The sequence below is a fragment of the Anabrus simplex genome, chromosome 1, assembly GCF_040414725.1.
Source record: "Anabrus simplex isolate iqAnaSimp1 chromosome 1, ASM4041472v1, whole genome shotgun sequence".
Classification (NCBI taxonomy): Eukaryota; Metazoa; Arthropoda; class Insecta; order Orthoptera; family Tettigoniidae; genus Anabrus; species Anabrus simplex.
In genome coordinates, this window is record NC_090265.1 from 1,795,393,983 (window position 1) to 1,795,417,464 (window position 23,482).

The window sequence follows — 23,482 nt, forward strand, 5'->3', positions numbered from 1 at the left end:
GAATGATTAAAAAACAACTTATTCCACAATTATCATCCGATATTTATTTGAAATATGTCATTAAATAGATTGATCATATGTTAAAAAATATGCGCTAGATTTTTGAATTTCTCAAAAGTAAGGTCTGCAGTTCAATTTGAAGGGGGTCATGTATGATGTGACAATAGTTTCACTAGTGGTAGAGTTGAGTTTCCGGTTCGAGATTATGTTATCAAACAATGAATCACTCGAGTATGTCGTTCGCCATTACGGCGCCACGACGCAAACGTCGTTTGGTTGCAAATAATACGTTAGAAAAGTGGATAAAACCTAAAGTGGTGAACCAGGACCGAATGTCTATTTCAATCAATCAATCAATCAATCAATCAATCAATCAATCAATCAATCAATCAATCAATCAATCAATCAATCAATCAATCAATCAATCAATCAATCAATCAATCAATCAATCAATCAATCAATCAATCAATCAATCAATAAAATCAATCAATCAATCAATCAATCAATCAATCAATCAATCAATCAATTAATTCTGATCTGCATTTAGCGCAGTCGCCCAGGTGGCAGATTCCCTACCTGTTGTTTTCCTAGCCTTTTCTTAAATGATCGCAAAGAAATTGGAAATTGGAAAAGTTATTCCAAGCCCTAACAAATCTACCTATAAAGAAATATTAGCCCCAAGAAAGCATTCTTTCTCATCATATTAGACATGTTTGTGAAAAGAATAACTGGGTCGATAGAAGGCAGATCGTGTTTACGAAAGGTAATTCCACTGAATGCTTTCCCAAAGCTTACTTGCAATGCATGTCAAACTGACTGGCTTGTAATTTTCAGCTTTATGTCTATCACTCTTGCCTTTGTACACAGGGGCTACTATAGCAACTCTCCATTCGTTTGGTATAGCTCTTTCACGCAAACAATAATCAAATGTGTACTTCAGATGTGGTACTATATCCCAAGTCATTGTCTTTAGTATATCGAATCTTATCAATTGCAGTCGCTTTTCTAGTTTTCAACTTTTGTATCTTACTGTAAATGGCATTATTATTGTAGGTAAATATTAATACTTATTTAGCATTAGTCTCCTGCTCCATCACCTCCAACGAATGAAAGGAAAGAGATTTACCAAACAGATCTTTCAGCTACTGTATTTAATTCAAAACTTAAAACCCCAATGCAATGATTTAGAAACACGAAAAACGATCTTCAGGTGCTAGAGATCAAACCGGAAGACGCTTTATACAGAGGTCTTTCCCCCCCAAAAAAAAAAAAAAAAAGGATAGTGACGAACAGGCTAAAGTGAGACTAAGAACCGAAAAGAAGACACAGTGTCCCTTGGACAAAGGAACGGAAGCAGACCCACTCAGGAAGATTGAGGGAATTCCGGGCTCAAACGAAAGCACAGCTCACTGCTAAATGTAGGAAGTCTTAACGTGTTCCTCGATGATCCCAGCGAATATAGAATGATAATACAGAAGAATTTAATATCGAGCAGATCGCAGAAACAAACAGTGAATACTTTCTGACGATTCCTTGGTTCAGAGATACATTTCTTGCAACGGTTGTAGTAATTAAGAGATTACTTCGATATGTGGATGACAATGTAGAGAAAAGTTCAGTGTGAGTCGCAATAACATTCTTGTTGTCCAGCTCCATAGCTAAATGGTTAGCGTGCTGGCCTTTGGCCACAGGGGTCCCGGGTTCGATTCCAGGCAGGGTCGGGAATTTTAACCATGATTGGTTCAATTTCGCTGGCACAGGGAGTGCGTGTATGTGCCGCCGTGCAGGTCGCCTACGGGAGTCAAATCAAATGACCTGCACCTGGCGAGCCGTACATGTCCTCGGACACTCCCGGCACTAAGAGCCATACGCCATTTCGTTTTACGTTCTTGATCAGCCTGTACAATGCGTAAGTGAAAGTGATGTTCTACCGTTCAAACCCGTTATAGAAGGACGAATCAGAGTGTCGTTTTCAATTCTGTGAGATGATGCGTAACCAAAACCCAAACAAACAAAACGTTCTCGATAAGATCACGAGGCGTGTTTCAAGACGTCAGGTCACGTGTGCAGGCACAACTGTGTTTATTTGGCAGATTTAAATCTCCATTTGGCCACCGTATCTCAAGTGAGGAAGCTTGGGGTGCGCTGTCCAGTGAAGGGTAAATATATTGCACGAAAAATCACAACTAGAGTTAACTCCACTGAAAAGTTCTGTGTAGAGTACAACCTCACTGTTAATACTGAAGATAGTTGTTGGGTTCGAGTCAGTGTCGCTTAGAGACCCTACTTGCTGAGACGACGTCTTGTAGTTACTGTTAATCTGGCACAGTCATGGTTTATTGTTTGATTTGCGAGAATCACGAATTGCCACTGCCGTATTTTTAAAATCACTAGTGTTACATTTGCGGCTTTAAGGAAGCGTATTTTCTTTGTCTGTAGTATTGTAAATCTGTTTGGGTGATACCACGTAAGTAGAATTGTGGCATCTTCGAATAATGGATTTGATAACGTAGTTGATGTGAAATCAGCATTTTATTGATTACGGTTTCATTTCATCCAATACTTACTTGGTTTAGGATGTCTAAGACGCAAGAAAAATCTTCAAGAACTCCTCCGAAAAGGAAAGCAACATTACTTCCTCTATAAAGATCTGACTTAAGCTAACGTTGTCTTCTCAGGACTTTGGCACAGTTTGTAGACTTAGCCTCTGAGTATTCTTATTGACTTACGGCATATGTGGGTGTAATATATTTGCTTGTGTGTTTTATTACAGCGTGGTTTCACTTAAGTCCGACATCTCCTAATAACAAACTTCAAGAAGGGAGTTGAACTCTTTACACCATCCAAACACCAAAGAATATGATTGTAGTAATGCGTGTATCAAAATAAAGGCAGAAATATAAAACAATAAATTGAGTGAGAGTGAGAGAGAGAGAGAGAGACACAGAGTGTATTTCCTTAATTCCTCACTGAGCGTGAAAACTAACTTTATTATGAACATCTCAATTGATCATTTATTATCATTTACTTGTGTGAGAGAACCTCTTATTGCTACTTACATTGAGGTTAGTCTGTTGCTGGTTATATCTCGTCATTTCAATATGCAGCTAGTCAAGTTGGCATCACTGATGCCATGTAAAAAAAAGAATAGCGAGGCGATATTTGCTTTTTAGTGTACAGCTTTACGTGACGTGACGTTCTTGCAAAGAAATCAGGAACGGTCTGTTTTGAATGTTTTTTCATGTTACTTTACCGTTATTTTACCGAGAAAGAACCCGCGCAGTTTGGGTCAAGTAGCTACCAGCCTGCATTCGGGAGATAGCGGGTTCTAACCCTACTATCGGGAGCCCTGAAGATGGTTTTCCGTGGTTTCCCATTTACACCAAACAATGCTGGAGTTTGACATTAATTAAGGTCACGGCCGCTTCCTTCCCGCTCCTAGCCCTTTCCTATTCCATCGCCGCCATAAGACCTATCTGTGCCGCACAGTCCGATGGTGCTGTCACACAATGCGCCATCCAGTTTGATGAGAACTGTGGCAGAGGAAGACCTAGACACAGAATTATGTTTGAATGAAGGAAGCTGTGTACTGATCACTCTTAGGACTGTAAACGAATGTTGATGAGTTCTGGCCTCCACAATCATAATAATATGTTTCCCTCGCAAGGGAATATTTCGCAGAAAGTAAAAGGTAGTCCGCCTCTGTGGTGTAGTGGTTAGCGTGATTAGCTAATACCCCTGGAGGCCCGGGTTCGATTCCCGGAATTTGAAAAGTGGTACGAGGGCTGGAACGGGGTCCACTCAGCCTCGGGAGGTCAACTGAGTAGAGGTGGGTTCGATTCCCACCTCTGCCATCGTGGAAGTGGTTTTCTGTGGTTTCCCACTTCTCCTCCAGGCAAATGCCGGGATGGTACCTAACTTAAGGCCACGGCCACTTCCTTCCCTCTTCCTTGCCTATCCCTTCCAATATTCCCATCCCTCCAAAAGGCCCCTGTTCAGCATAGCAGATGAGGCCGCCTGGGCGAGGTACTGGTCATTCTCCCCAGTTGTATCCCCCGACCCAATATCTCACGCTCCAGGACACTGCCCTTGAGGCGGTAGAGGTGGGACCACTCGCTGAGTCCGAGGGAAAAACCGACCCTGGAGGGTAAACTGATTAAGAAGAAGTAAAAGGTAGATCGGAGAAAAGTATGTTTAACATTCGTTTGTAATTCGGGGAATTGGTGATTGTAATGAGGCTTTTCCCAAAGGTGTTTCAAGAATAGATTCCAGCGTTATGTAAATTGTGTGTGAATTTCTATGTGGTGGTGTCATATTTTAGTGCAACGCTCAACTCTCTGTAAGGTATCTGCATTATTCAAGGTAAGTGTCAATTCAATGTGAAAGTGCTTAATTTACAATGCTAAGATAATAGTAATTGGAGCGCTCAGTATACTAATAATAATAATAATAATAATAATAATAATAATAATAATAATAATAATAATAATAATAATAAATTGTTTTATGATTTGTGGTTAGACTTGCACGCTCAAGTTGACCGAGGTAGCAGGTTTCCATCCACCAGCCCGTGGAGCTGACGACATAACCAAAGAAGGAAATACCAATAGAGCTCCCCTCCATTGTGGACATTTAAAACTAGGTAACCGGTCGCACACTCTAAGCTAAACAATGAACGACTGGGGGGACTTCCAACCCTTCCCCACGAGCTGGCTGCAGCTTCCGTGATTTACGCGGCCACGCGAGATCCGTAACCGCTACAGGAAGAGGCAGGCCTCGTGCAAATTCAAATGTTAAAACAGGTCTACAGGGACTCTCCCTAACAATAGCATACACGGTAAGTCCTTACCTGTAAAGACGCGAGGCCGAATTTAGACATTTAAAAAAAACATCTTTGTATTTAATGGACTCGTAGATAACAGTGATCAAACCTTCCCAACACTCAAGTTACATTATAAACGTGTAAAGATTAAGGAAAGGAAAATCATGAGAAAAATGGAATATGTTACCACAAACCCAAGTAGTAAATGTATTTTAAAATACCTGAACTTAATGATGCAATGAGACTGCAAAGGATTCATTTGCAAAGAAAAAATGACAACACACTTATTTATCGAATACATACACTTCTGCAAATCAAACGTAAGAGATCAAAATGGTATAAGCAAGTAGGGAAATACCTCACTGAATTAGGATCAGCAAATCTCTTCTTCTTAATCTGTTTATCCTCCACGGTCGGCTTTTCCCCCGGACTTAGCGAGGGATCCCATCTCTACCGCTTCAAGGGCAGTGTCCTGAAGCTTCAGACTTTGGGTCCGAGGATACAACTGGGGAGGATGACCAGTACCTCGCCCAGGCCGCCTCACCTGCTATGCTGAACAGGGGCCTTGTGGTGGGATAGGCAAGGAAGAGGGAAGGGAGCGACTGTGTCCTTAAGTTAGGTACCATCCCAGTATTTGCCTGGAGGAGAAGTGGGAAACCACGGAAAACCACTTCCAGAATGGCTGAGGTGGGAATCGAACCCGGACCTCCGGGGGTAGAAGCTAATCACGCTAACCACTACACCACAGAGGCGGACATCAGCAAATCTGCAGGATATAAATGTAATCAGAAAAATTCTTCACACAAAGGGATTTGAGAAAGAAATGTTGATTCCGCGTGGTTCTAAGTGACCCATTCGAGCAGAAGAAGAAGAAAAGAAGAAAATAACAGGTTTTTTTGTACAGTGCACAGGATTTGAAAATAATGGTATTTCTGTGTTGGTCTTGTCGGCAGTAACAAGGAATGCACTTTTTAATTTTGCGTTCTGTCTGTCTTTATGTATGCATGTTTGCGCATCACGAGAAAATGGTTGAAAAGAATTTAATGAAAATTTGTATGTAAAGTCGCGGAATGAGGCACTAGAGTCTAGGCTACAGATAATTTTATTCATGCTCTGTCAAATGGTAGTTTAAAGGAAGGTCTAAAATTTAATTGTCAAACATTTATGTGATTAATAGTCCTATCGTCAAATACTATATAACAAAAGTTACAGTATACAGAATTAAAATGTCTTATACATATTTTGCCGTACAACTATAATACCGGAAATATTCATGATGAATTTAGATTTTTGTTGCAAAGTCCATATCAAAGTCGAACCGCGAGAAGATAGGTGAACAGAATTTAATGAAAAAAAGAAAATAAGGAAATAAGACTCTACAGTCTAGGCTATAAATATTTTTTACGCTGGATGAAATGGTACTTTAGGGAAAGGTGCCTAACATTTAATTTTTTATACACCAGTAGATCCGCCTCTGTTGTGTAGTGATTAGTGTGATTAGCTGCCACCCCCGGAGGTCCGGGTTCGATTCCCGGCTCTGCCACGAAATTTGAAAAGTGGTACGAGGGCTGGAACGGGGTCCACTCAGCCTCGGGAGGTCAACTGAGTAGAGGTGGGTTCGATTCCCACCTCAGCCATCCTCGAAGTGGTTTTCCGTGGTTTCCCACTTCACCTCCAGGCGAATGCCGGGATGGTACCTAACTTAAGGCCACGGCCGCTTCCTTCCCTCATCCTTGCCTATCCCTTCCAATCTTCCCATCCCCCTACAACGCCCCTGTTCACCATAGCAGGTGACGCCGCCTGGGCGAGGTACTGGTCATACTCCCCAGTTGTATCCCCCGATCAAGAGCCTGAAGCTCCAGGACACTGCCCTTAGGCGGTAGAGGTGGGATCCCTCGCTGAGTCCGAGGGAAAAGCCGAACCTGGAGGGTAAACAGATGATGATACACCAGAAGATATGTTACTATTGCCAGTATCGAAAATTATTACAAAAGTTATAGAGAATGCAATTTCCGATCATTTATGTCATACCGACTACGATGATGGAATCATGAATTTAGACTCTTGTTGCCGAGCATTGCCAACATGGGCGTATGGTTCAAAACCACGTGGTCATCAGTCCATATCGACAATGAAAATAGTGAAGAATGAAAAGAAAACGTGAAGGAACGATCGCTTGAAAAATAAGACAAGATGATGATGATGATGATGATGAGGATGCTTGTTGTTAAAGGGTCCTAACATCCATGGTCTTCGGCCCCGATAAGACAAGAGAGAGTCATGAAAGACGCACTAACGAAGCATGAAGGCCTACAGTATCAGGAACACATCGAACTGACCAACAATAACATTGGCCCTTGTGATGTGATTTGTCTGTTCTCTCCCACTCATCTCCGATAGATGGGATTACTGCTGCGTCCCGAGAAAAACAGTCCGTCTGAATATTGGCGGAAAGTAGCGCGGGAGTGAGATAACTTGACTGACCTGACAACAGCTAGTATGCAAATATAATATTTTAGGCACGGGTAAACTTTCGGCCATGGGGACTTTTGGGGGTTCTGTGAGGGGAGATTTTTGACATTAACTTCGTGATCTTCTTTTCCTTCTTAATCTGTTTACCCTCCAGGGCTGGTTTTTCCCTCGGACTCAGCGAGGATCCCATCTCTACCCTCTCAAGGGCAGTGTCCTGTAGCTTCAGACATTGGGTCGGGGATACAACAGGGGGAAATGACCAGTACCTCGCCCAGGCGGCCTCACCTGCTATACTCAACAGGGGGCCTTGGTGGGGAATGGGAAGATGGGACGGGGCAGGCAAGGAATAGGGGAGGAAGCGGTCGTGGCCTTACTTTAGGCAACCATCGAGGCATTTGCGTGGAGAAGTGGGAAACCACGGAATACCACATCGAGGATGGCTGAGGTGGGAATCGAACCCCCTTCTACTCAGTTGACCTCACGAGGCTGAGTGGACTCCGTTCCAGCCCTCGTAGCACTTTTCAAATTTCGTGGCAGAGCTGGGAATCGAACCCGGGCCTCTACGGGTGGCAGCTAATCACAATAACCACTACACCACAGAGGCGGACCACCGCACTGACGAATTATTATTATTATTATCTCTGCACTGAAACCCTGGACAGGTGCAACATGTTACACTCAGAACGGAGAGGCCGCGTTACGGCTACGTAGCCCAGTTCTCGGTTCAAGAACCAACATCCGCTGTCCCGAGATTGGTCTCCCATGTTCACTTCCAGCGGTATGTAGGGACAGTTACTGTTCATAGCGCAAACCAGGCGTCTCACTGCATTATGCACTTTTCAGTTCGGAATACACACCACGTGCTGTGTGCGGAGTGGGACGTAGCTCAGATGGTGGAGCACTCGCTTAGCATGCGAGAGGCACCAGGATCGGAACCCGGCGTCTCCGAAAAAACTGCAAAAAACTTTTTTTGTGCGGTAAAAAGGAAAATGGGTGGGTTTTGTGAATTTCTTAACGCAGAATTCGAGAAAAAAAATGTTTTGGCGTATCACATCTGGCTTAGTGGCAATTTTACAAAATGTTATTTTGTTCTTAAGTAAAATTGTTGATACTTGGCATTGATTAAATTTGATGTATTATTGTAAATTTCAGCTTGCAAAATGTAATCATATTATTCATGCTTTAAATACACATAAACACTGCTTTGTAAGCAAGTAGATGGTTTGTATTTTATTTTTAATGTATATTGAAATTCGTGAAACTGAAGCATAAAACGCCTATTTAGTTTCGGCTGTACAGTTCCTTTTAAATTAATATAACCGCACCTTTAATAAAAATTACATGGTTAAACATACATAGGTGGTTCATGTTTGTGGGTTACTGTAGTCACGCCCTAGTTCGTGAACCATGGGCAACAGCTGAGTGGCCTAGTAAGTGGTCCTGAGAGTCGGGATACCAGTTGCTATGGAATGGGGGTGGGCATCTCGGACATATTCTAAGTCGTGGCCCTCCTTGTGCTCAGGAGGCTAGGACTATACAATTCACCGGTGGTCCATAACCCGGTAGAGGAGAGATCCTCACTTGGACTGTGTGCAAGGAGGGTAGCATCCTGCTTCATGAATTTACCGAGCTCAGAACACTTTAAGCAAGCCTCGGACCTATGGGAGTAACGGAGTCCCACTCCCATTTGACAGGCGAGGGACTCCTTGGAAACAACTTGGCGAACGAAATGGAATTCGATGGGGAGCTATCAATATTAATGGGGCTTAGGGAAGAAAGAAAGAAGAACTGGCTGAGTCAGCAAAGAGGATGCATCTGGATGTGCTAGGAGTAATTGATATCCGGGTAAGGGAAGATAACGAGGAAGAGATAGGAGATTATAAAGTGTACTTGACGGGTGTTAGAAAGGGAAAGGCAGAGTCTGGGGTAGGGCTCTTTATCAGGAATACCATTGCACGCAACATAGTTTCTGTTAGGCACGTAAATGAGCGAATGATGTGGGTAGATTTGTCAGTTGGAGGAATTAGGACTAGAATTGTGTCCGTGTATTAACCATGTGAGGGTGTAGATGAGGATGAAATTGACAAGTTTTATGAAGCATTGAGCTACATCGTGGTCAGGGTCAACAGCAAGGATAGAATAGTGGTAATGGCCGATTTCAATGCGAGTGTTGGCAATAAAACTGAAGGATACGAAAGGGTGATTGGGTGTTGAAGATATGTAAGCTAATGGAAATGGGAAGCGTTTGGATGAAGCTGTACGCATAAACCGGCTTCTTTTTTGGGGTCATGTGAGGCGAATGGAGGAGGATAGGTTACCTAGGAGAATAATGGACTCTGCTATGGAGGGTAAGAGAAGTAGAGGTAGACCAAGACGACGATGGTTAGACTCGGTTTCTAACGATTTAAAGATAAGAGGTATAGAAGTAAATGAGGCCACAACACTAGTTGCAAATCGAGGATAGTGGCGGCGTTTAGTAAATTCACAGAGGCTTGCAGACTGAATGCTGAAAGGCATAACAGTCTATACTGATAAAGTATGTATGCATGTAAACATACATAGTTTTTTTTTTTTTTTTTTTTTTTTTTTTTTTTTACTTACAGTATGTGCAGGTTAGATTCACACCTCCGAGCTTTCCCGTTTTCCGTGAAATTTCAGGGTTTTTGAAGTTCCCGAATGATCTCTAGATGGGTCGTCCCATGCAATCGGCCATCATATTCACACCCCAACGTCTCTGATAGCGTCGTTCTGCATCTTTGAGATCCTGATGAAACTTTTCATCTTGTTCTTCACCGACAGCTCCTAAATTTGGAGGGAAATAATCCAGATGCGAAGCTAAGAAATGAAGCTTAAGGCTCATATTACAACCGAGTTCCTTAAACTTTACCAACATTTTCCTTACAATATCTTTGTACCGAGGGTCCTTATTGTTGCCAAGGAATTTAGTCACTACATCGTTGAATGCGTTCCATGCCTCTTTCTCAATTCTTGTCATCGTGTCTGTGAAAATGTGATCCTTCATCTGTTTACGAATCTGTGGTCCATCAAATACGCCTTCTTTGATTTTGCATCTGATAATGAGGGAAATTTTGTGAATACATATTGCAAGCTAGCAGGTGAGGCCGCCTGGGCGATGTACTGGTCATACTCCCCAGTTGTATCCCCCGACCAAGAGTCTGAAGCTCCAGGACACTGCCCTTGAGGCGGTAGAGGTGGGATCCCTCGCTAAGTTCGAGGGAAAAACCGAACCTGGAGGGTAAACAGATGATGATGATGTTGACATATTGCAAGCATAGGCTACTTTTATGTAATGCCTTGACATACTGCTCCATCAATCCTAATTTGATGTGCAAGGGTGGAAGTAAAATTTTCTAACGGTCAATAACACTTACATTCAAGACATTTTTGCATCCTAGTTGTAGTTGTTTCCTTTTTGGCCAATTCACTGTATCCCAATATTTATCCCATGCCCTGCTGTCCCATTCGCATAGGAAACAGGGAAATTTTGTATAGCCTTTTTGTTGTCCCAGCATCAATCCAATGATCTCCAAATCACCGCAAATTTGACACCCATGCACGTGATATTTAACTTTTTCAAGCACCTGCTTTAAGGTCTCGTATGTTTCAGACATTTTTGTGGAGTGTGCAAGTGGTTCGGATGCCAGAACATTTGTATGAAGCAAAACAGCATTTACACTTCTTTTGGAAGAGTCAATAAAAACACGCCAGTTACTAGGATCATACTCTTCCTCTCTCAATTGACGTAGATGTTTTGAAATGTCATTACAAAAAAAAACCAGTTCATCTGTGTGATTATAATACTTTCGGACTGTTATCTTTGAAAGAAAACTGCTTTATCAGCTGGGGCATTTAACACGTCTGTTTATTCAAATGGTCTAAGATGAAAGACAAACGCTCAACTGTCTTATCTTCAACCGTACATACCTCGAGGTCTATCTGGGGGATTTTGTTACGAATTTACGCGGAAACCCCCAACTACAAAATGAAAATTTAGACAGCAATAATCCTATAACAGAATGGAAAAAATAATCATCATCAGCTGTTTACCCTCCAGGTTAGGCTTTTCCCTCGGACTCAGCGAGGGATTCCACCTCTACCGCCTCAAGCGCAGTGTCCTGGAGCTTCAGACTCTTGGTCGGGGATACAACTGGGGAGAATGACCAGTACCTCGCCCAGGCGGCCTCACCTGCTATGCTGAACAGGGGCTTTGTGGAGTGATGGGAAGATTGGAGGGGATAGACAAGGAAGAGGGAAGGAAGCGGCCGTGGCCTTCAGTTAGGTACCATCCCGGCATTTGCCTGGAGGAGAAGTGGGAAACCACGGAAAACCACATCGAGGATGGCTGAGGTGAGAATCGACCCCACCTCTACTCAGTGGACCTCCCGAGGTTGATTGGACCCCGTTCCAGCCCTCGTACCATTTTTCAAATTTCGTGGCAGAGCCGGGAATCGAACCCGAGCCTCCGGGGTGGCAGCTAATCATGCTAACCACTACACCACAGAGGCGGACGAATGAAAAAAATAACAAATCAAATCACATACTTGTCGCGAGAAATTCTCTCAACATTGCATCTTACGAATTCATGCAGATAATAAAACACTGAATTGCGTCAAAACTATACGTGATAGAAAAAAAAAAGGCAACATTTTCTGAATCAGGGTAGCCATTTCCATAAGAATTACATATATTTCATTTTAACGGAAAATCATATTGGGTAGTATCATTATTCCTGTTTGAGTTGGGATCACACACCACACGCTGTGTCCGGAGTGATCTACCGCTAAAACTAATAGGGGACGTAGCTCATATGATAGAGCGCTCGCTTAGCATGCGAGAGGTACCAGGTTCGATACCTGCAATCTCAAATTTTTATTCACTCTTTGAGTTCGGAACACACACCACGTGCTGTTTACGGAGTAGTCTAACCCCGCTCTGTACAGGGGACGTAGCTCAGATGGTAGAGCGCTCGCTTAGCATGCGAGAGGTACCAGGTTCGATACCTGCAATCTCAAATTTGTATTCACTCTTTGAGTTCGGAACACACACCACGTGCTGTATACGGAATAGTCTAACCCCGCTCTGTATAGGGGACGTAGCTCAGATGGTAGAGCGCTCGCTCAGCATGCGAGAGGTACCAGGATCGATACCTGGCGTCTCCAACATTCATTCACTCTTTGAGTTCGGAACTAGTGTTGGCTACTGAATGCATGATTCGAAGCAGTGTATCGATTCATTCAAATGTCCGAGCGAATCGATTCACAGGAACGGCGAGCTCACTGCACACGATTCAGCTTACTCCCAGCGAACAGTGCTGAGTGACGCACTCACTGGACGTTGACGGGGAGCCGAGCTTCCGCTGCAGCGAGACAGTGAATCCTGGCACATCGAAAGAATCGTGAACGAGCGCGGCTCAATGAGACACATGATACACACGGCTCCTTATCGGCTCACTGGACACGCGGAGACCTGAGTTTCCGCTGCAGCGAGACAGTGAATCATGGCACATCGAAAGAATCGTGAACGAATGCGGCTCAGTGAGACACATGATGCACACGGCTCCTTATCGGCTCACTGGGCACGCGGAGAGCCGAGCTTCAGCTGCAGCGAGACATACAGTGAGCCATGCTACACTGAAAGAATCGTATGCTATAATGGACTCTCGAGCTCAGCTCATTTGAAAATAATACCCTCTTCTTACAGGGAGGTTTAAATAATAGATGGATTTATTTCATCATCATCATCATCTGTTTACCCTCCAGGTTCGGCTTTTCCCTCGGACTCAGCGAGGAATCCCACCTCTACCGCCTCAAGGGCAGTGTCCTGGAGCTTCAGACTCTTGGTCGGGGGATACAACTGGGGAGTATGACCAGTACCTCGCCCAGGCGGCCTCACCTTCTATGGCGAACAGGTGCCTTGGAGGGGGATGGGAAGATTGAAAGGGGTAGGCAAGGATGAGGGAAGGAAGCGGCCGTGGCCTTAAGTTAGGTACCATCCCGGCATTCGCCTGGAGGTGAAGTGGGAAACCACGGAAAACCACTTCGAGGATGGCTGAGGTGGGAATCGAACCCACCTCTACTCAGTTGACCTCCCGAGGCTGAGTGGACCCCGTTCCAGCCCTCGTACCACTTATCAAATTTCGTGGCAGAGCCGGGAATCGAACCCAGACCTCCGGGGGTGGCAGCTAATCACGCTAACCACTACACCACAGAGGCGGACCTATACAAAATATGACGATTAAAAAAATCCTCAGCTGATAGAAAAATACTTTTTTTTTAATGACTGAGTGATTTGTCGTGCGGTTAATATCGCGTGGCTATGCGCTTGCATTCGGGGGATGGTGGGTTCGAATCCCACCGTCGGCAGCCGTTAAGATGGTTTTTCCGTAGTTTCCCCATTTTCACACAAGGAAATGCTGGGACTGTACCTTAATTCAGGCCATGGCTGCTACCTTCCTAACGTTTCCGATCCTGCGTCGCCGGAAACCTTCGATGTATTAGAGTGACTAGAATTTTTTCTAAGAAAGGAGTTCATAGTATGAAGACCAGATGGCAGCTGCGAGCACTGAATGCTGTTGTTGCTGTCTTACCAGCACATACTACACAGATGCAGTAGGAGCGGTGACCAATGAGCCGTGAATCGGATCACTGTATCGATTCAGTAACGTGAACGGAATCAAATGAATCGATTCAGTAAAATGAATCGAATGTCCCATCACTATTCGGAACACACACCAAGTGCTGTGTACCGAGTAGTCCAACGCCCCTGTGTACAGGGGACGTAGCTCAGATGGTAGAGCGCTCGCTTAGCATGCGGGAGGTACCAGGTTCCATACCTGCAGTCTCAAATTTTTATTCACCCTTTGAGTTCGGAACACACACCACGTGCTGTGTACGGAGTAGTCTAACGCCCCTGTGTACAGGGGACGTAGCTCAGATGGTAGAGCGCTCGCTTAGCATGCGAGAGGTACCAGGATCGATACCTGGCGTCTCCAATTCTTATTCACTCTTTGAGTTCGGAACACACACTACGTGCTGTATACGGAGTAGTCTAACTTCGCTGCGTAGGGGACGCAGCTCAGATGGTAGAGCGCTCGCTTAGCATGCGAGAGGTACCAGGATCGATACCTGGCGTCTCAAATACTTATTCACTCTTTGAGTTCGGAACACACACTACGTGCTGTGTACGGAGTAGTCTAAATTCGCTGCATAGGGGACGTAGCTCAGATGGTAGAGCGCTCGCTTAGCATGCGAGAGGTACCAGGATCGATACCTGGCGTCTCCGATTTTTATTCACTCTTTGAGTTCGGAACACAAACCACGTGCTGTGTACGGAGTAGTCTAACCCCACTAGGTACAGGGGACGTAGCTCAGATGGTAGAGCGCTCGCTCAGCATGCGAGAGGTACCAGGATCGATACCTGGCGTCTCCAATTTTTATTCACTCTTTGAGTTCGGAACACACACCAAGTGCTGTGTACCGAGTAGTCTAACGCCCCTGTGTACTGGGGACGTAGCTCAGATGGTAGAGCGCTCGCTTAGCATGCGAGAGGTACCAGGTTCCATACCTGCAGTCTCAAATTTGTATTCACCCTTTGAGTTCGGAACACACACCACGTGCTGTGTACGGAGTAGTCTAACGCCCCTGTGTACAGGGGACGTAGCTCAGATGGTAGAGCGCTCGCTTAGCATGCGAGAGGTACCAGGATCGATACCTGGCGTCTCCAATTTTTATTCACTCTTTGAGTTCGGAACACACACTACGTGCTGTATACGGAGTAGTCTAACCTCGCTGCGTAGGGGACGTAGCTCAGATGGTAGAGCGCTCGCTTAGCATGCGAGAGGTACCAGGATCGATACCTGGCGTCTCAAATACTTATTCACTCTTTGAGTTCGGAACACACACTACGTGCTGTGTACGGAGTAGTCTAACCTCGCTGCATAGGGGACGTAGCTCAGATGGTAGAGCGCTCGCTTAGCATGCGAGAGGTACCAGGATCGATAGCTGACGTCTCCAATTTTTATTCACTCTTTGAGTTCGGAACACACACTACGTGCTGTGTACGGAGTAGTCTAACCTCGCTGCATAGGGGACGTAGCTCAGATGGTAGAGCGCTCGCTTAGCATGCGAGAGGTACCAGGATCGATACCTGGCGTCTCAAATACTTATTCACTCTTTGAGTTCGGAACACACACTACGTGCTGTGTACGGAGTAGTCTAACCTCGCTGCATAGGGGACGTAGCTCAGATGGTAGAGCGCTCGCTTAGCATGCGAGAGGTACCAGGATCGATACCTGGCGTCTCAAATACTTATTCACTCTTTGAGTTCGGAACACACACTACGTGCTGTGTACGGAGTAGTCTAACCTCGCTGCATAGGGGACGTATCTCAGATGGTAGAGCGCTCGCTTAGCATGCGAGAGGTACCAGGATCGGTAGCTGACGTCTCCAATTCTTATTCACTCTTTGAGTTCGGAACACAAACCACGTGTTGTGTACGGAGTAGTCTAACTCTGCTGTGTAGAGTGGACGTAGCTCAGATGGCAGAGCGCTCGCTTAGCATGCGAGAGGTATAGTAGTCTCCGTGTAAGGACGTACACTGAAGGTGCAACGTTACCCTTTCTCCCCTGTAATATTAAGGTATTGATTTATAGGTACTTTTCTTGCTGTTGGGTCTTTTTCAGAGTCGGTAACCATACAGTTTGGCGACCCTACTTGCCGATACGAGGTCTTACAGTTTCCGTTAATCTGTCACGTTGGCAACGTTCAGTCACTGTTCTAGCGTGAATAGCGTGTTGCCACCGTATTGCCTTTAAAGTCACTAGCGACACATTTGCGAGAATATTTAAAGCATATTTTCTTTCTCTGTGGGATTGTAAATCTATTTGGCTAAAACCAGGTAAGTAGAATTGTGGCATGTTCGGATAATGCATTTAATAACATAGTTTGTGTGAAAAGATGAGCATATCATTTTATTAACTACGTTCCTATTTCGTCCCATACTTATCATCATCATCTGTTTACCCTCAAGGTTCGGTTTTTCCCTCGGACTCTGCGAGGGATCCCACCTCTACCACCTCAAGGGCAGTGTCCTGGAGCTTCAGACTCTTGGTCGGGGGTTACAACTGGGGAGAACGACCAGTACCTCGCCCAGGCAGCGTCACCTGCTATGGTGAACAGGGGCCTTGCGGGGGATGGGAAAGATTGGAAGGGATAGACAAGGAAGAGGGAAGGAAGCGGCCGTGGCCTTAAGTGAGGTACCATCCCGGCATTCGCCTGGAGGAGAAGTGGGAAACCACGGAAAACCACTTCCAGGATGGCTGAGGTGGGAATCGAACCCACCTCTACTCAATTGACCTCCCGAGGCTGAGTGGACCCCGTTCCAGCCCTCGTACCACTTTTCAAATTTCGTGGCAGAGCCGGGAATCGAACCCGAACCTCCGGGGCTGGCAGCTAATTACGCTAACCACTACACCACAGAGGCGGACCCCATACTTATACGAACAGAATTCGATTGGTATGTCTAAGAAGGAAGAAAAATCTGCAAAAACTCCTCCGAAAAGGAAAGCAAGGTTACGTCCTTTACAAACATCAGGTCAAGAAATGCTTGTACATTGCTACAAGCAATTGAATCAGGAAGACGGCGAAGAAGGTATCAGTCGTAGCGATACGAAGCTAATGGCAAGAGTTTCATTATTAACTGGGGTAAGTGTTCGTTTTTATCTTGTTTCTATGATAAGTTTCTGACATGATGACAATCAGGTGAAATGGAGCAGTATTTCATTCTGAACCTAACCTAACCTGAACATGTAGGCCTATACCATGTCTTGCTGATGATGATGATGATGATGATGCGTGTTGTTTTAAGGGGCCTAACATCGAAGGTCATCGGCCCCTATACCATGTCTTGTGTCGACTTCGATACGGTTTGTAGACTTAACCTTTGTGTATTCCTGTTGACTTACGGTATATATGTGTGTAATATATTTCTGTGTGTGTATTCTTACAGTGTAGATTCGGTTTAGTCCGAAAAGTAATAGGAAATTTCAAGAAGGGAGTTGAATTTTCTACACCAGGTAAACGCCGGAAGCGTGAAAATCCAGTGACCGGCAAGGAAGCGATAGCAAGGTTTATTTATGATAAATTACATAAAGGTAAGCTAACTTCACAAGTAATATATTGCAACATTATTTATAGAAATTGGCACTCAGGTGAGATAAGCTCCCAGAAATGTTTTGTGCATGTATTGACATACAGCTCTTTTGAGCCCCTTGTAACTCTCTTTTTTTTCTTCCCACAGGAGAAGTCGTATCTGTAAGAAAGGTTTTCGACCACATGAAAGCAAATTATGACACTTATTTGTACAAGGGCTCAGAAACATCATTAAGAAGAATTTTGAAGGCCATGGGGTTTGTGTGGAGTAAAGGCGATCCCTATGCGTATGTTAGAGAAAATGAAGACATTTGTTTTAAGAGATCCTGTTTTATGAGGGAATACATGCGTAATAAGGACAGTGAGAAACCAAAACCTGTTGTTTTCTTGGATGAGACTTGGATTTTTATGAATGGTGAATATATATGTATATATATAATTCGCTGGGGCCATCAAGGACCACGTTAAGTCTTGATGCATTTGACACTGAACTTGGCCTTCTTTAGAGCCCAAATTTCCCTCATTCTTTGTGAGTGGGCCTCCTTACGCTTCTCTGTCCAAGGGGCACCGTGTCTTCTCTTCGGCTGCTCGTCTCGGTTTAGCCCGTTCGTCAATATTTTCTTGTGGAAGAGATCTCTGTTAAGGGCGTCTTCAGCTGAGATATGTAGCATTTGAAGGTCTTCTTTGGTATTTCTAAACCGGGGAATTGTGGTTTTGGGGTTTGAATCAAAAAAGTGAAAGATTTCTTTAGTTAACTTTCTTCCGTCCATTCTTTTCAGATGACCGTAAAATCGTGCCCGTCTGTTTCTGATTGTGTCGGTAATTTTCTCTACTTTGCGGTTAACTTCATGTTGGATCTCTTTTGATGGACTCCGTTTCTGTACTTTGATCCCAAGATTACTCTCACAATTTTGCGTTCTCTTTTCTCCAGTTCTTCAAGGAGTCCTTTGTTGGCATTTAGAGACAGGGTTTCGGCTGCATATAGAACTACTGGCTTCAGAACTGTTTCATAGTGACGTATCTTGCTGTTTTAAGAAAGGCATTTTTGTTGTAGATTGTACAGGATGTTTGGTAGGCTATTTCCAGTTTGCGTACTCGCTCCTGAAGTGCTTCTTTGTCCAGTCCATTTTTCATGATGATCTCACCCAGGTATTTGAATTTGTCTACTCGGGTGATGTCCCCATATTTTGTATGGAGTTTTGGTGGAGCCTCTTTGATGTTAGTCATTACTTCTGTTTTCTCAAACGTTATCTGCAAACCAGTTTGTTCGGCAATTTCCTTTAAAATTTCAACTTGAGCTCTAGCGGTTTCTATGTCGTTTGAGAGAACAGCAATATCATCGGCAAATGCTAAGCAGTCTGTTGCGATCCCCTTAGATTTGGTTCCTATTCTCAATGGACTGTAGTTGGTTTCCTGTAATCTCACCCGCCAGGTTCTGATGACCCTTTCAAGAACACAGTTGAAGAGTATCGGGGATAGCCCATCACCTTGTCGGACTCCTGTTTTGATATCAAAGGAATGCGAGAGACATCCGTGGAACTTCACCTTGGATTTTGTATCGGTCAGGGTGGCTCTAATTAATGCCAGCAGTTTCAAATCAACTCCAAATTCATTTAAGATGTTTAGCAGGACTTCCCGGTCAATGGAGTCGTACGCTTTCTTAAAGTCCACAAAGACAGACACATACTGCTTGGACCTTAGTGTACAATATCTGATGATCGTTTTGAGATTTTGCATCTGTTCAGCTGTTGAGCGACCTTTTCTGAACCCTCCTTGGTATTCACATATTTGATGTTCGACTTGTGCTTCCAAACGCTCCAGGATGGCAAGTGATAGAATTTTGTAAGTCACGGGTAGAAAAGGTATTCCTCTGTAGTTGTTGATGTTCTTCATGCTGCCTTTTTTGTGTAATGGATGGATCAAAGCTATTTTCCAATCTTCGGGTAGGGTCTCCTTGTTCCAAATTTCTTCTATTTGCTTTTGCAAGATATCAAGTAATTCCTCCGGGGCATATTTCCATAGTTCTGATACCACTGGGTCTTCCCCCGGCGCTTTGTTATTTTTGAGACGGGCAATGTGGCGCTTGATTTCATCTCTGTCGGGTGGTCTGGAATCTGGGTACCTGAGTCAGGGTTCATTGGTTTCAATGGGGCTTTGCGGTTTAGAGCAATTAAGTAAATTCTTGAAGTAATCTGCCAGAATGCTGCAATTTTCTTCATTTGACGTCGCCAGTGAGCCGTCCTTTCGCTCAAAGCATAGAGATGGTGGGTTATAGCCAGTGAGTTTGCGTTTGAGGCTCTGTAGTACTCTCTGCTTTCATTCTTCCTAAAGTTTTGTTCTATCTTTTCAATGAGAGACTTTTCGTATTTGCGTTTCTCAGTTCTGAACACCCTAGCTGCTTGGGCACGTTGGGTTTTATAGGTTTCCCAATCATTTTCTGATTTCGTAGAGTAGTACTGTTCCCACGCATTGAGTCTTCCTTGGAGGACTGATTCGCAGGTACCATTCCACCAGGCATGCTTTTTGCTTCTTTTGATTTCTGCAACGTCTTTGGCGGCCTCAAGAAGGAGACTTTTGGCGTTGTTAAAGTCACAGACATTTGGTCTAGCCTTCTCCTGGAACTCCTCGACCCTTTGCCGAAGTTTATCATTGTCGAAGCGTATGATCTGTTTGGTTGTCTTCCTTGTGTTTGCGGGAATTGGTTTGAATTTGATAAGAGACGTATAATGATCTGAGGCCACATTGATGCCTTTCTTTACCTTGACATTCATAATCTCAGGGCTGTTTCTCCTGGATATTGCAACATGATCGATTTGGAACTCTCCGAGAGCTTGGACGGGAGAACACCAAGTCATTTGCTTTCTGGGTAGATGGCGAAAGTGTGTCGACATGACCTGCAGGTTGTGATTTTCGCAAATGGACACCAGTTTTTTGCCGTTGGGATTGGTTCTTTAGTGAGCAGGGTAATTTCCTATAACTTCCTTGTACTTCAGTTAACGACCTAGTTGGGCACTGAAGTCACCCAAAAACGCTTGACATGGTGTTTGGGGATTTTGTTTAATTTTTTATCCAGTAGGTCCCAGAAATTATCAACTTCGTCTGGATCAGACTTGTTCTTTTCGTTTGTAGGAGTTTGTGCGTTAACTAGGGCGTAGGTTTTGTCATCATCATCATCATCATCTGTTTACCCTCCAGGTTCGGCTTGTCCCTCGGACTCGGCGAGGGATCCCACCTCTACCGCCTCAAGGGCAGTGTCCTGGAGCTTCAGACTGTTGGTCGGGGGATACAACTGGGGAGAATGACCAGTACCTCGCCCAGGCGGCCTCACCTGCTAAGCTGAGCAGGGGCCTTGTGGACGGATGGGACGATTGGAAGGGATAGGCAAGGAGGAGGGAAGGAAGCGGCCGTGGCCTTAAGTTAGGTACCATCCCGGCATTCGCCTGGAGGAGAAGTGGGAAACCACGGAACACCACTTCCAGGATGGCTGAGGTGGGAATCGAACCCACCTCTACTCAGTTGACCTCACGAGGCTGAGTGCACCCCGTTCCAGCCCTCATACCACTTTTCAAATTTCGTGGCAGAGCCGGGAATCGAACCCGGACCTCCGGGGGTGGCAGCTAATCACGCTAACCACTACACCACAGAGGCGGACGCGTAGGTTTTGTTCGCGCATTTAATTGTGAGTATAGACAATCAGTCATTCACAGGTTCGAAATTTGCAACCGATTTAAGGATCTTGGTTCTAACAGCAAACGCGGTTCCAAGCATCACAGCTCCATTGAGGATTCCTCTTTGCGCTTTGCTCTTGAAAAACCGGTAGCCTTCGGATTCAAAAATCTCTTCATCTGGGTACCTTGTTTCCTGTAGAGCCATTATGGATATCTGATTTTCGTGTAGAGCTTTGGTGAGGGTTTTCAGCTTGCCAGTTTGTGTAAGTGAATTTATGTTGAAAGTTGGTAGACCTCGCTGCATAGGGGACGTAGCTCAGATGGTAGAGCGCTCGCTTAGCATGCGAGAGGTACCAGGATCGATACCTGGCGTCTCCAATTCCTATTCACTCTTTGAGTTCGGAACACACACTACGTGCTGTGAACGGAGTAGTCTAACCTCGCTGCATAGGGGACGTAGCTCAGATGGTAGAGCGCTCGCCTAGCATGCGAGAGGTACCAGGATCGGTACCTGGCGTCTCCAATTTTTATTCACTCTTTGAGTTCGGAACACACACTACGTGCTGTGTACGGAGTAGTCTAAACTCGCTGCATAGGGGATGTAGCTCAGATGGTCGAGCGCTCGCTTAGCATGCGAGAGGTACCAGGATCGATACCTGGCGTCTCCAATTCTTATCCACTCTTTCAGTTCGGAACACACACTACGTGCTGTGTATGGAATAGCCTAACTTCGCTGCATAGGGGACGTAGCTCAGATGGTAGAGCGCTTGCTTAGCATGCGAGAAGTACCAGGATCGATACCTGGCGTCTCCAATATCAATTCACTCTTTGAGTTCGGAACACACACTACGTGCTGTGTACGGAGTAGTCTAACCTCACTGCATCGGGGACGTAGCTCAGATGGTAGAGCGCTCGCTTAGCATGCGAGAGGTACCAGGATCGATACCTGGCGTCTCCAATTCTTATTTACTCTTTGAGTTCGGAACACACACTACGTGCTGTGGACGCAGTAATCTAACCTTGCTGCATCGGGGACGTAGGTCAGATGGTAGAGCGCTCGCTTAGCATGCGATAGGTACCAGGCTCGTTACCTGGCGTCTCCAATTTTTATTCACTCTTTGAGTTCGGAACACACACTACGTGCTGTGTACGGAGTAGCCTACTTTCGCTGCATAGGGGACGTATCTCAGTTGGTAGAGCGCTCGCTTAGCATGCGGGTGGTACCAGGATCGATACCTGGCGTCTCCAATTATTATTCACTCTTTCAGTTCGGAACACACACTACGTGCTGTGTACGGAGTAGTCTAACCTCGCTGCATAGAGGACGTAGCTCAGATGGTAGAGCGCTCGCTTAGCATGCGAGAGGTACCAGGATCGATACCTGGCGTCTCCAATTTTTATTCGCTCCTTGAGTTCGGAACACACACTACGTACTGTGTACGGAGTAGTCTAACCCCGCTGCATAGGGGACGTACCTCAGATGGTAGAGCGCTCGCTCAGCATGCGAGAGGTACCAGGATCGATACCTGGCGTCTCCAATTTCTATTCACTCTTTGAGTTCGGAAGACACACAACGTGCTGTGTACTGAGTAGAGTAACCTCGCTGCATAGGGGCCGTAGCTCAGGTGGTAGAGCTCTCGCTTAGCCTGCGAGATGTACCAGGATCGATACCTGGCGTCTCCAATTTTTATTCAATCTTTCAGTTCGGAACACACACTACGTGCTGTGTACGGAGTAGTCTAAACTCGCTGCATAGGGGACGTAGCTCAGATTGTAGAGCGCTCGCTTAGCTTGCGAGAGGTACCCGGATCGATACCTGGCGTCTCCAATTTCTATTCACCCTTTGAGTTCGGAACACACACTACGTGCTGTGTACGGTGTAGTCTAACCTCGCTGGATAGGGGACGTAGCTCAGATGGTAGAGCGCTCGCTTAGCATGCGAGGGGTACCAGGATCGATACTGCACCCGCTCACCTCCTGAGTCCCAGACTAGCATTTGTCTCAGGGGTGATCAGTTCGAAAACGATTAGAAAAATTATATAAAGAAATTCAAAAAAATATATATCGGCGCATCAAATGAACACAGGGATGAACGGGGCATGAAATTTTAAGGTTACGGGGGACGACTCATCCATGGATACAAATTTTTGACTCCAGAATAGGACTGGGAAGTGACAACTTAATTTCCATGGGCATACTGGACTAACTACAATGAAAAGATATGGAAACCGTTTCCTATTGAAATTGCAATGAGGAGCAATTTATTCACTTATTTTGCATACTACACATGATGACAATTTTACATTGGGACACTTTAATCCTGAAAAATAAATGACATAATACTTGGATTT

The 23,482-nt window shown here is 44.9% G+C and overlaps 14 non-coding genes across 14 annotated transcripts; all 14 read left to right on the forward strand.

Moving 5' to 3' along the window:
• The first annotated feature begins 12,401 nt into the window (after window positions 1–12,401).
• On the forward strand, window positions 12,402–12,474 carry TRNAA-AGC (transfer RNA alanine (anticodon AGC)). Its single transcript has one exon. It is a non-coding gene; the product is annotated as a tRNA-Ala (tRNA).
• Window positions 12,475–14,233: 1,759 nt separating this feature from the next.
• Window positions 14,234–14,306, forward strand: TRNAA-AGC (transfer RNA alanine (anticodon AGC)). Its single transcript has one exon. It is a non-coding gene; the product is annotated as a tRNA-Ala (tRNA).
• Window positions 14,307–14,523: 217 nt separating this feature from the next.
• Window positions 14,524–14,596, forward strand: TRNAA-AGC (transfer RNA alanine (anticodon AGC)). The gene has a single exon. It is a non-coding gene; the product is annotated as a tRNA-Ala (tRNA).
• Window positions 14,597–14,670: 74 nt separating this feature from the next.
• On the forward strand, window positions 14,671–14,743 carry TRNAA-AGC (transfer RNA alanine (anticodon AGC)). The gene has a single exon. It is a non-coding gene; the product is annotated as a tRNA-Ala (tRNA).
• A 221-nt stretch (window positions 14,744–14,964) lies between these two features.
• TRNAA-AGC (transfer RNA alanine (anticodon AGC)) lies at window positions 14,965–15,037 on the forward strand. The gene has a single exon. It is a non-coding gene; the product is annotated as a tRNA-Ala (tRNA).
• Window positions 15,038–15,109: 72 nt separating this feature from the next.
• TRNAA-AGC (transfer RNA alanine (anticodon AGC)) lies at window positions 15,110–15,182 on the forward strand. Its single transcript has one exon. It is a non-coding gene; the product is annotated as a tRNA-Ala (tRNA).
• A 217-nt stretch (window positions 15,183–15,399) lies between these two features.
• On the forward strand, window positions 15,400–15,472 carry TRNAA-AGC (transfer RNA alanine (anticodon AGC)). Its single transcript has one exon. It is a non-coding gene; the product is annotated as a tRNA-Ala (tRNA).
• A 72-nt stretch (window positions 15,473–15,544) lies between these two features.
• On the forward strand, window positions 15,545–15,617 carry TRNAA-AGC (transfer RNA alanine (anticodon AGC)). The gene has a single exon. It is a non-coding gene; the product is annotated as a tRNA-Ala (tRNA).
• A 5,819-nt stretch (window positions 15,618–21,436) lies between these two features.
• Window positions 21,437–21,509, forward strand: TRNAA-AGC (transfer RNA alanine (anticodon AGC)). Its single transcript has one exon. It is a non-coding gene; the product is annotated as a tRNA-Ala (tRNA).
• Window positions 21,510–21,581: 72 nt separating this feature from the next.
• TRNAA-AGC (transfer RNA alanine (anticodon AGC)) lies at window positions 21,582–21,654 on the forward strand. The gene has a single exon. It is a non-coding gene; the product is annotated as a tRNA-Ala (tRNA).
• A 72-nt stretch (window positions 21,655–21,726) lies between these two features.
• On the forward strand, window positions 21,727–21,799 carry TRNAA-AGC (transfer RNA alanine (anticodon AGC)). Its single transcript has one exon. It is a non-coding gene; the product is annotated as a tRNA-Ala (tRNA).
• Window positions 21,800–22,016: 217 nt separating this feature from the next.
• On the forward strand, window positions 22,017–22,089 carry TRNAA-AGC (transfer RNA alanine (anticodon AGC)). Its single transcript has one exon. It is a non-coding gene; the product is annotated as a tRNA-Ala (tRNA).
• A 217-nt stretch (window positions 22,090–22,306) lies between these two features.
• TRNAA-AGC (transfer RNA alanine (anticodon AGC)) lies at window positions 22,307–22,379 on the forward strand. The gene has a single exon. It is a non-coding gene; the product is annotated as a tRNA-Ala (tRNA).
• Window positions 22,380–22,451: 72 nt separating this feature from the next.
• On the forward strand, window positions 22,452–22,524 carry TRNAA-AGC (transfer RNA alanine (anticodon AGC)). The gene has a single exon. It is a non-coding gene; the product is annotated as a tRNA-Ala (tRNA).
• The last annotated feature ends 958 nt before the right edge of the window (window positions 22,525–23,482 follow it).